General features: G+C 46.5%; 4 non-coding genes across 4 annotated transcripts; all 4 read right to left on the reverse strand.

The window, feature by feature from the left end:
- Positions 1 to 429: 429 nt before the first annotated feature.
- trnap-ugg (transfer RNA proline (anticodon UGG)) lies at positions 430 to 501 on the reverse strand. Its single transcript has one exon. It is a non-coding gene; the product is annotated as a tRNA-Pro (tRNA).
- A 1,622-nt stretch (positions 502 to 2,123) lies between these two features.
- On the reverse strand, positions 2,124 to 2,195 carry trnap-agg (transfer RNA proline (anticodon AGG)). Its single transcript has one exon. It is a non-coding gene; the product is annotated as a tRNA-Pro (tRNA).
- Positions 2,196 to 6,894: 4,699 nt separating this feature from the next.
- Positions 6,895 to 6,966, reverse strand: trnap-agg (transfer RNA proline (anticodon AGG)). The gene has a single exon. It is a non-coding gene; the product is annotated as a tRNA-Pro (tRNA).
- A 1,927-nt stretch (positions 6,967 to 8,893) lies between these two features.
- Positions 8,894 to 8,965, reverse strand: trnap-agg (transfer RNA proline (anticodon AGG)). The gene has a single exon. It is a non-coding gene; the product is annotated as a tRNA-Pro (tRNA).
- Between the last annotated feature and the right edge of the window lie 275 nt (positions 8,966 to 9,240).

Here is a 9,240-nt window from a genome sequence, read left to right on the forward strand (position 1 = left end):
TACGTTTGGAAAAGTACTGATTTGTGAATATAACAGGAGCCCTCTTTGCCAGGTTACCTCCTTCAACAGCATACTGTAATGGGCTCATCCTGGATTTGAACACGGGACCTCTTGCACCCTAAGCTAGAATCATACCCCTAGACCAACGAGCCATGCTCCAGCTGCTGCTTCGATTGATCGATTTGTTGTCACAAAACATGCTTAGACAAAGGCGCCCTGCACCCTAAGCGAGAATCATACCACAAGACCAACGAGCCATGTTCTGGTTGCTGCATTGATCGATTTTTTGTCGCAAAACACGCAAATTCAAAAAGAGCTGGAGAAACTTCTGCAGCAAATCACCCCGATCGACGTTGGGTAAAAGACAGATTTGTGAATAGAACAGGAGCCCTCTTCACTAAATAACCTCCTTCAACAACTTACTGTAAAGGGCTCGTCCGGGATTTGAACCCAGGACCTCTCGCACCCAAAGCGAGAATCATACCCCTAGACCAACGAGCCATGTTCTGGTTGCTGCTTTGATCGATTTGTTGTCTCAAAACATGCTTAGACATAAAGAGCTGGAAAAACTTCCGCAGCAAATCACCCCGATCGACCTTGGGTAAATGACAGATTTGGGAATAGAACAGTAGCCCTCTTTGCCAGGTTACCTCCTTCTACAGCAATGGGCTGTAGAAGTAATGGGCTCGTTCGGGATTTGAACCCCGGACCTCTCGCACCCTAAGCGAGAATCATACCCCTAGACCAACGAGCCATGTTCCAGTTGTGCTTCGATTGATCGATTTGTTGTCACAAAACATGCTTAGACAAAGGCGCCCTGCACCCTAAACGAGAATCATACCACAAGACCAACGAGCCATGTTCTGGTTGCTGCATTGATCGATTTTTTGTCACAAAACATGCTTAGACATAAAGAGCTGGAGAAACTTCCGCAGCAAATCACCCCGATCGACCTTGGGTAAATGACAGATTTGGGAATAGAACAGCAGCCCTCTTTGCCAGGTTACCTCTTTCAACAGCATACTGTAATGGGCTCGTCCGGGATTTGAATCCTAGACCTCTCGCACCCTAAGCTAGAATCATACCCCTAGACCAACGAGCCATGCTCCAGCTGCTGCTTCGATTGATCGATTTGTTGTCACAAAACATGCTTAGACAAAGGCTCCCTGCACCCTAAGCGAGAATCACACCACAAGACCAACGAGCCATGTTCTGGTTGCTGCTTTGATCGATTTTTTGTCGTAAAAAATGCTTAGACAAAAAGAGCTGTGAAACTTCCGCAGCAAATCACCCCGATCTACGTTGGGTAAAGGATTGATCTGGGATTAGAACAGGAGCCCTCTTCGCCAAGTAACCTCCTAAAACAACATACTGTAAAGGGCTCATCCGGGATTTGAACCCAGGACTTCTCGCACCCAAAGCGAGAATCATACCCCTAGACCAACGAGCCATGTTATGGTTGCTGCTTTGATTGATTTGTTGTCACAAAGAATGAGTAGACAAAAAGAGCTGGAGAAACTTCTGCAGCAAATCACCCCGATATACGTTGGGTAAAGGACTGATTTGGGAATAGAACAGGAGCCCTCTTTGCCATGTTACCTCCTTCAACAGCATACTGTAATGGGCTCATCCGGGATTTGAACCCAGGACTTCTGGCACCCTATGCAAGAATCATACCCCTAGACCAACGAGCCATGTTCTGGTTGCGGCTTTGATTGATTTGTTGTCACAAAGAATGAGTAGACAAAAAGAGCTGGAGAAACTTCTGCAGCAAATCACCCCGATATACGTTGGGTAAAGGACTGATTTGGGAATAGAACAGGAGCCCTCTTTGCCAGGTTACCTCCTTCAACAGCATACTGTAATGGGCTCATCCGGGATTTGAACCCAGGACCTCTCGCACCCTAAGCTAGAATCATACCCCTAGACCAACGAGCCATGCTCCAGCTGTTGCTTCGATTGATCGATTTGTTGTCACAAAACATGCGTAGACAAAAAGAGTTCGAGAAACTTCTGCAGAAAATCACCCCGATCTACGTTTGGAAAAGGACTGATTTGGGAATCGAACAGGAGCCCTCTTTGCCAGGTTACCTCCTTCTACAGCAATGGGCTGTAGAAGTAATGGGCTCGTCCGGGATTTGAACCCGGGACCTCTCGCACCCTAAGCGAGAATCATACCCCTAGACCAACGAGCCATGTACCAGTTGCTGATTCGATTGATCGATTTGTTGTCACAAAACATGCTTAGACAAAGGCTCCCTGCACCCTAAGCGAGAATCATACCACAAGACCAACGAGCCATGTTCTGGTTGCTGCATTGATCGATTTTTTGTCGCAAAACACGCATATTCAAAAAGAGCTGGAGAAACTTCTGCAGCAAATCACCCAGATCGACGTTGGGTAAAAGACAGATTTGGGAATAGAACAGGAGCCCTCTTCACTAAATAACCTCCTTCAACAACTTACTGTAATGGGCTCATCCTGGATTTGAACACGGGACCTCTTGCACCCTAAGCTAGAATCATACCCCTAGACCAACGAGCCATGTTCCAGCTGCTGCTTCGATTGATCGATTTGTTGTCACAAAACATGCTTAGACAAAGGCGCCCTGCACCCTAAGCGAGAATCATACCACAAGACCAACGAGCCATGTTCTGGTTGCTGCATTGATCGATTTTTTGTCGCAAAACACGCATATTCAAAAAGAGCTGGAGAAACTTCTGCAGCAAATCACCCAGATCGACGTTGGGTGAAAGTCAGATTTGGGAATAGAACAGGAGCCCTCTTCACTAAATAACCTCCTTCAACAACTTACTGTAAAGGGCTCATCCGGGATTTGAACCCAGGACTTCTCGCACCCAAAGCGAGAATCATACCCCTAGACCAACGAGCCATGTTGTAGTTGATGCTTCGATTGATCTATTTGTTGTCACAAAACATGCTTAGACAAAGGCTCCCTGCACCCTAAGCGAGAATCATACCCCTAGACCAACGAGCTATGTTCTGGTTGCTGCTTTGATCGATTTGTTGTCACAAAACATGCTTAGACATAAAGAGCTGGAGAAACTTCCGCAGCAAATCACCCCGATCGACCTTGGGTAAATGACAGATTTGGGAATAGAACAGCAGCCCTCTTTGCCAGGTTACCTCTTTCAACAGCATACTGTAATGGGCTCGTCCGGGATTTGAATCCTAGACCTCTCGCACCCTAAGCTAGAATCATACCCCTAGACCAACGAGCCATGCTCCAGCTGCTGCTTCGATTGATTGATTTGTTGTCACAAAACATGCTTAGACAAAGGCTCCCTGCACCCTAAGCGAGAATCACACCACAAGACCAACGAGCCATGTTCTGGTTGCTGCTTTGATCGATTTTTTGTCGTAAAAAATGCTTAGACAAAAAGAGCTGTCAAACTTCCGCAGCAAATCACCCCGATCTACGTTGGGTAAAGGATTGATCTGGGATTAGAACAGGAGCCCTCTTCGCCAAGTAACCTCCTACAACAACATACTGTAAAGGGCTCATCCGGGATTTGAACCCAGGACTTCTCGCACCCAAAGCGAGAATCATACCCCTAGACCAACGAGCCATGTTCTGGTTGCTGCTTTGATCGATTTGTTGTCGCAAAACATGCGTAGACAAAAAGAGTTCGAGAAACTTCTGCAGAAAATCACCCCTATCTACGTTTGGAAAAGGACTGATTTGGGAAAAGAACAGGAGCCCTCTTTGCCAGGTTACCTCCTTCTACAGCAATGGGCTGTAGAATTATGGGCTCGTCCGGGATTTGAACCCAGGACTTCTGGCACCCTATGCGAGAATCATACCCCTAGACCAACGAGCCATGTTCTGGTTGCTGCTTTGATTGATTTGTTGTCACAAAGAATGAGTAGACAAAAAGAGCTGGAGAAACTTCTGCAGCAAATCACCCCGATATACGTTGGGTAAAGGACTGATTTGGGAATAGAACAGGAGCCCTCTTTGCCATGTTACCTCCTTCAACAGCATACTGTAATGGGCTCATCCGGGATTTGAACCCAGGACTTCTGGCACCCTATGCAAGAATCATACCCCTAGACCAACGAACCATGTTCTGGTTGCGGCTTTGATTGATTTGTTGTCACAAAGAATGAGTAGACAAAAAGAGCTGGAGAAACTTCTGCAGCAAATCACCCCGATATACGTTGGGTAAAGGACTGATTTGGGAATAGAACAGGAGCCCTCTTCACTAAATAACCTCCTTCAACAACTTACTGTAATGGGCTCATCCTGGATTTGAACACGGGACCTCTTGCACCCTAAGCTAGAATCATACCCCTAGACCAACGAGCCATGTTGTAGTTGATGCTTCGATTGATCTATTTGTTGTCACAAAACATGCTTAGACAAAGGCTCCCTGCACCCTAAGCGAGAATCATACCCCTAGACCAACGAGCTATGTTCTGGTTGCTGCTTTGATCGATTTGTTGTCACAAAACATGCTTAGACATAAAGAGCTGGAGAAACTTCCGCAGCAAATCACCCCGATCGACCTTGGGTAAATGACAGATTTGGGAATAGAACAGCAGCCCTCTTTGCCAGGTTACCTCTTTCAACAGCATACTGTAATGGGCTCGTCCGGGATTTGAATCCTAGACCTCTCGCACCCTAAGCTAGAATCATACCCCTAGACCAACGAGCCATGCTCCAGCTGCTGCTTCGATTGATTGATTTGTTGTCACAAAACATGCTTAGACAAAGGCTCCCTGCACCCTAAGCGAGAATCACACCACAAGACCAACGAGCCATGTTCTGGTTGCTGCTTTGATCGATTTTTTGTCGTAAAAAATGCTTAGACAAAAAGAGCTGTCAAACTTCCGCAGCAAATCACCCCGATCTACGTTGGGTAAAGGATTGATCTGGGATTAGAACAGGAGCCCTCTTCGCCAAGTAACCTCCTACAACAACATACTGTAAAGGGCTCATCCGGGATTTGAACCCAGGACTTCTCGCACCCAAAGCGAGAATCATACCCCTAGACCAACGAGCCATGTTCTGGTTGCTGCTTTGATCGATTTGTTGTCGCAAAACATGCGTAGACAAAAAGAGTTCGAGAAACTTCTGCAGAAAATCACCCCTATCTACGTTTGGAAAAGGACTGATTTGGGAAAAGAACAGGAGCCCTCTTTGCCAGGTTACCTCCTTCTACAGCAATGGGCTGTAGAATTATGGGCTCGTCCGGGATTTGAACCCAGGACTTCTGGCACCCTATGCGAGAATCATACCCCTAGACCAACGAGCCATGTTCTGGTTGCTGCTTTGATTGATTTGTTGTCACAAAGAATGAGTAGACAAAAAGAGCTGGAGAAACTTCTGCAGCAAATCACCCCGATATACGTTGGGTAAAGGACTGATTTGGGAATAGAACAGGAGCCCTCTTTGCCATGTTACCTCCTTCAACAGCATACTGTAATGGGCTCATCCGGGATTTGAACCCAGGACTTCTGGCACCCTATGCAAGAATCATACCCCTAGACCAACGAACCATGTTCTGGTTGCGGCTTTGATTGATTTGTTGTCACAAAGAATGAGTAGACAAAAAGAGCTGGAGAAACTTCTGCAGCAAATCACCCCGATATACGTTGGGTAAAGGACTGATTTGGGAATAGAACAGGAGCCCTCTTCACTAAATAACCTCCTTCAACAACTTACTGTAATGGGCTCATCCTGGATTTGAACACGGGACCTCTTGCACCCTAAGCTAGAATCATACCCCTAGACCAACGAGCCATGTTCCAGCTGCTGCTTCGATTGATCGATTTGTTGTCACAAAACATGCTTAGACAAAGGCGCCCTGCACCCTAAGCGAGAATCATACCACAAGACCAACGAGCCATGTTCTGGTTGCTGCATTGATCGATTTTTTGTCGCAAAACACGCATATTCAAAAAGAGCTGGAGAAACTTCTGCAGCAAATCACCCAGATCGACGTTGGGTAAAAGACAGATTTGGGAATAGAACAGGAGCCCTCTTCACTAAATAACCTCCTTCAACAACTTACTGTTTTGGGCTCATCCTGGATTTGAACACGGGACCTCTTGAACCCTAAGCTAGAATCATAACCCTAGACCAACGAGCCATGTTCCAGCTGCTGCTTCGATTGATCGATTTGTTGTCACAAAACATGCTTAGACAAAGGCGCCCTGCACCCTAAGCGAGAATCATACCACAAGACCAACGAGCCATGTTCTGGTTGCTGCTTTGATCGATTTTTTGTCGTAAAAAATGCTTAGACAAAAAGAGCTGGAGAAACTTCTGCAGCAAATCACCCCGATATACGTTGGGTAAAGGACTGATTTTGGAATAGAACAGGAGCCCTCTTTGCCATGTTACCTCCTTCAACAGCATACTGTAATGGGCTCATCCGGGATTTGAACCCAGGACTTCTGGCACCCTATGCAAGAATCATACCCCTAGACCAACGAGCCATGTTCTGGTTGCGGCTTTGATTGATTTGTTGTCACAAAGAATGAGTAGACAAAAAGAGCTGGAGAAACTTCTGCAGCAAATCACCCCGATATACGTTGGGTAAAGGACTGATTTGGGAATAGAACAGGAGCCCTCTTTGCCAGGTTACCTCCTTCAACAGCATACTGTAATGGGCTCATCCGGGATTTGAACCCAGGACCTCTCGCACCCTAAGCTAGAATCATACCCCTAGACCAACGAGCCATGCTCCAGCTGTTGCTTCGATTGATCGATTTGTTGTCACAAAACATGCGTAGACAAAAAGAGTTCGAGAAAATTCTGCAGAAAATCACCCCGATCTACGTTTGGAAAAGGACTGATTTGGGAATCGAACAGGAGCCCTCTTTGCCAGGTTACCTCCTTCTACAGCAATGGGCTGTAGAAGTAATGGGCTCGTCCGGGATTTGAACCCGGGACCTCTCGCACCCTAAGCGAGAATCATACCCCTAGACCAACGAGCCATGTTCCAGTTGCTGATTCGATTGATCGATTTGTTGTCACAAAACATGCTTAGACAAAGGCTCCCTGCACCCTAAGAGAGAATCATACCACAAGACCAACGAGCCATGTTCTGGTTGCTGCATTGATCGATTTTTTGTCGCAAAACACGCATATTCAAAAAGAGCTGGAGAAACTTCTGCAGCAAATCACCCAGATCGACGTTGGGTAAAAGACAGATTTGGGAATAGAACAGGAGCCCTCTTCACTAAATAACCTCCTTCAACAACTTACTGTAATGGGCTCATCCTGGATTTGAACACGGGACCTCTTGCACCCTAAGCTAGAATCATACCCCTAGACCAACGAGCCATGTTCCAGCTGCTGCTTCGATTTATCGATTTGTTGTCACAAAACATGCTTAGACAAAGGCGCCCTGCACCCTAAGCGAGAATCATACCACAAGACCAACGAGCCATGTTCTGGTTGCTGCATTGATCGATTTTTTGTCGCAAAACACGCATATTCAAAAAGAGCTGGAGAAACTTCTGCAGCAAATCACCCAGATCGACGTTGGGTAAAAGACAGATTTGGGAATAGAACAGGAGCCCTCTTCACTAAATAACCTCCTTCAACAACTTACTGTTTTGGGCTCATCCTGGATTTGAACACGGGACCTCTTGCACCCTAAGCTAGAATCATACCCCTAGACCAACGAGCCATGTTCCAGCTGCTGCTTCGATTGATCGATTTGTTGTCACAAAACATGCTTAGACAAAGGCGCCCTGCACCCTAAGCGAGAATCATACCACAAGACCAACGAGCCATGTTCTGGTTGCTGCTTTGATCGATTTGTTGTCACAAAACATGCTTAGACATAAAGAGCTGGAGAAACTTCCGCAGCAAATCACCCCGATCGACCTTGGGTAAATGACAGATTTGGGAATAGAACAGCAGCCCTCTTTGCCAGGTTACCTCTTTCAACAGCATACTGTAATGGGCTCGTCCGGGATTTGAATCCTAGACCTCTCGCACCCTAAGCTAGAATCATACCCCTAGACCAACGAGCCATGCTCCAGCTGCTGCTTCGATTGATCGATTTGTTGTCACAAAACATGCTTAGACAAAGGCTCCCTGCACCCTAAGCGAGAATCATACCACAAGACCAACGAGCCATGTTCTGGTTGCTGCATTGATCGATTTGTTGTCGCAAAACATGCTTAGACATAAAGAGCTGGAGAAACTTCCGCAGCAAATCACACCGATCTACGTTGGGTAAAGGACTGATTTGGGAATAGAACAGGAGCCCTCTTTGACATGTTACCTCCTTCATCAGCATACTGTAATGGGCTCGTCCGGGATTTGAACCCGGGACCTCTCGCACCCTAAGCGAGAATACCCCTAGACCAACGAGCCACGTTCTAGTTGCTGATTCGATTGATCGATTTGTTGTCACAAAACATGCTTAGACAAAGGCTCCCTGCACCCTAAGCGAGAATCATACCACAAGACCAACGAGCCATGTTCTGGTTGCTGCTTTGATCGATTTGTTGTCACAAAACATGCGTAGACAAAAAGAGTTCAAGAAACTTCTGCAGCAAATCACCCCGATATACGTTGGGTAAAGGACTGATTTGGGAATAGAACAGGAGCCCTCTTTGCCAGGTTACCTCCTTCAACAGCATACTGTAATGGGCTCATCCGGGATTTGAACCCAGGACCTCTCGCACCCTAAGCTAGAATCATACCCCTAGACCAACGAGCCATGCTCCAGCTGTTGCTTCGATTGATCGATTTGTTGTCACAAAACATGCGTAGACAAAAAGAGTTCGAGAAAATTCTGCAGAAAATCACCCCGATCTACGTTTGGAAAAGGACTGATTTGGGAATCGAACAGGAGCCCTCTTTGCCAGGTTACCTCCTTCTACAGCAATGGGCTGTAGAAGTAATGGGCTCGTCCGGGATTTGAACCCGGGACCTCTCGCACCCTAAGCGAGAATCATACCCCTAGACCAACGAGCCATGTTCCAGTTGCTGATTCGATTGATCGATTTGTTGTCACAAAACATGCTTAGACAAAGGCTCCCTGCACCCTAAGAGAGAATCATACCACAAGACCAACGAGCCATGTTCTGGTTGCTGCATTGATTGACTTTTTGTCGCAAAACACGCATATTCAAAAAGAGCTGGAGAAACTTCTGCAGCAAATCACCCAGATCGACGTTGGGTAAAAGACAGATTTGGGAATAGAACAGGAGCCCTCTTCACTAAATAACCTCCTTCAACAACTTACTGTA

This window comes from Osmerus eperlanus, chromosome 27 (genome assembly GCF_963692335.1).
Source record: "Osmerus eperlanus chromosome 27, fOsmEpe2.1, whole genome shotgun sequence".
Classification (NCBI taxonomy): domain Eukaryota; kingdom Metazoa; phylum Chordata; class Actinopteri; order Osmeriformes; family Osmeridae; genus Osmerus; species Osmerus eperlanus.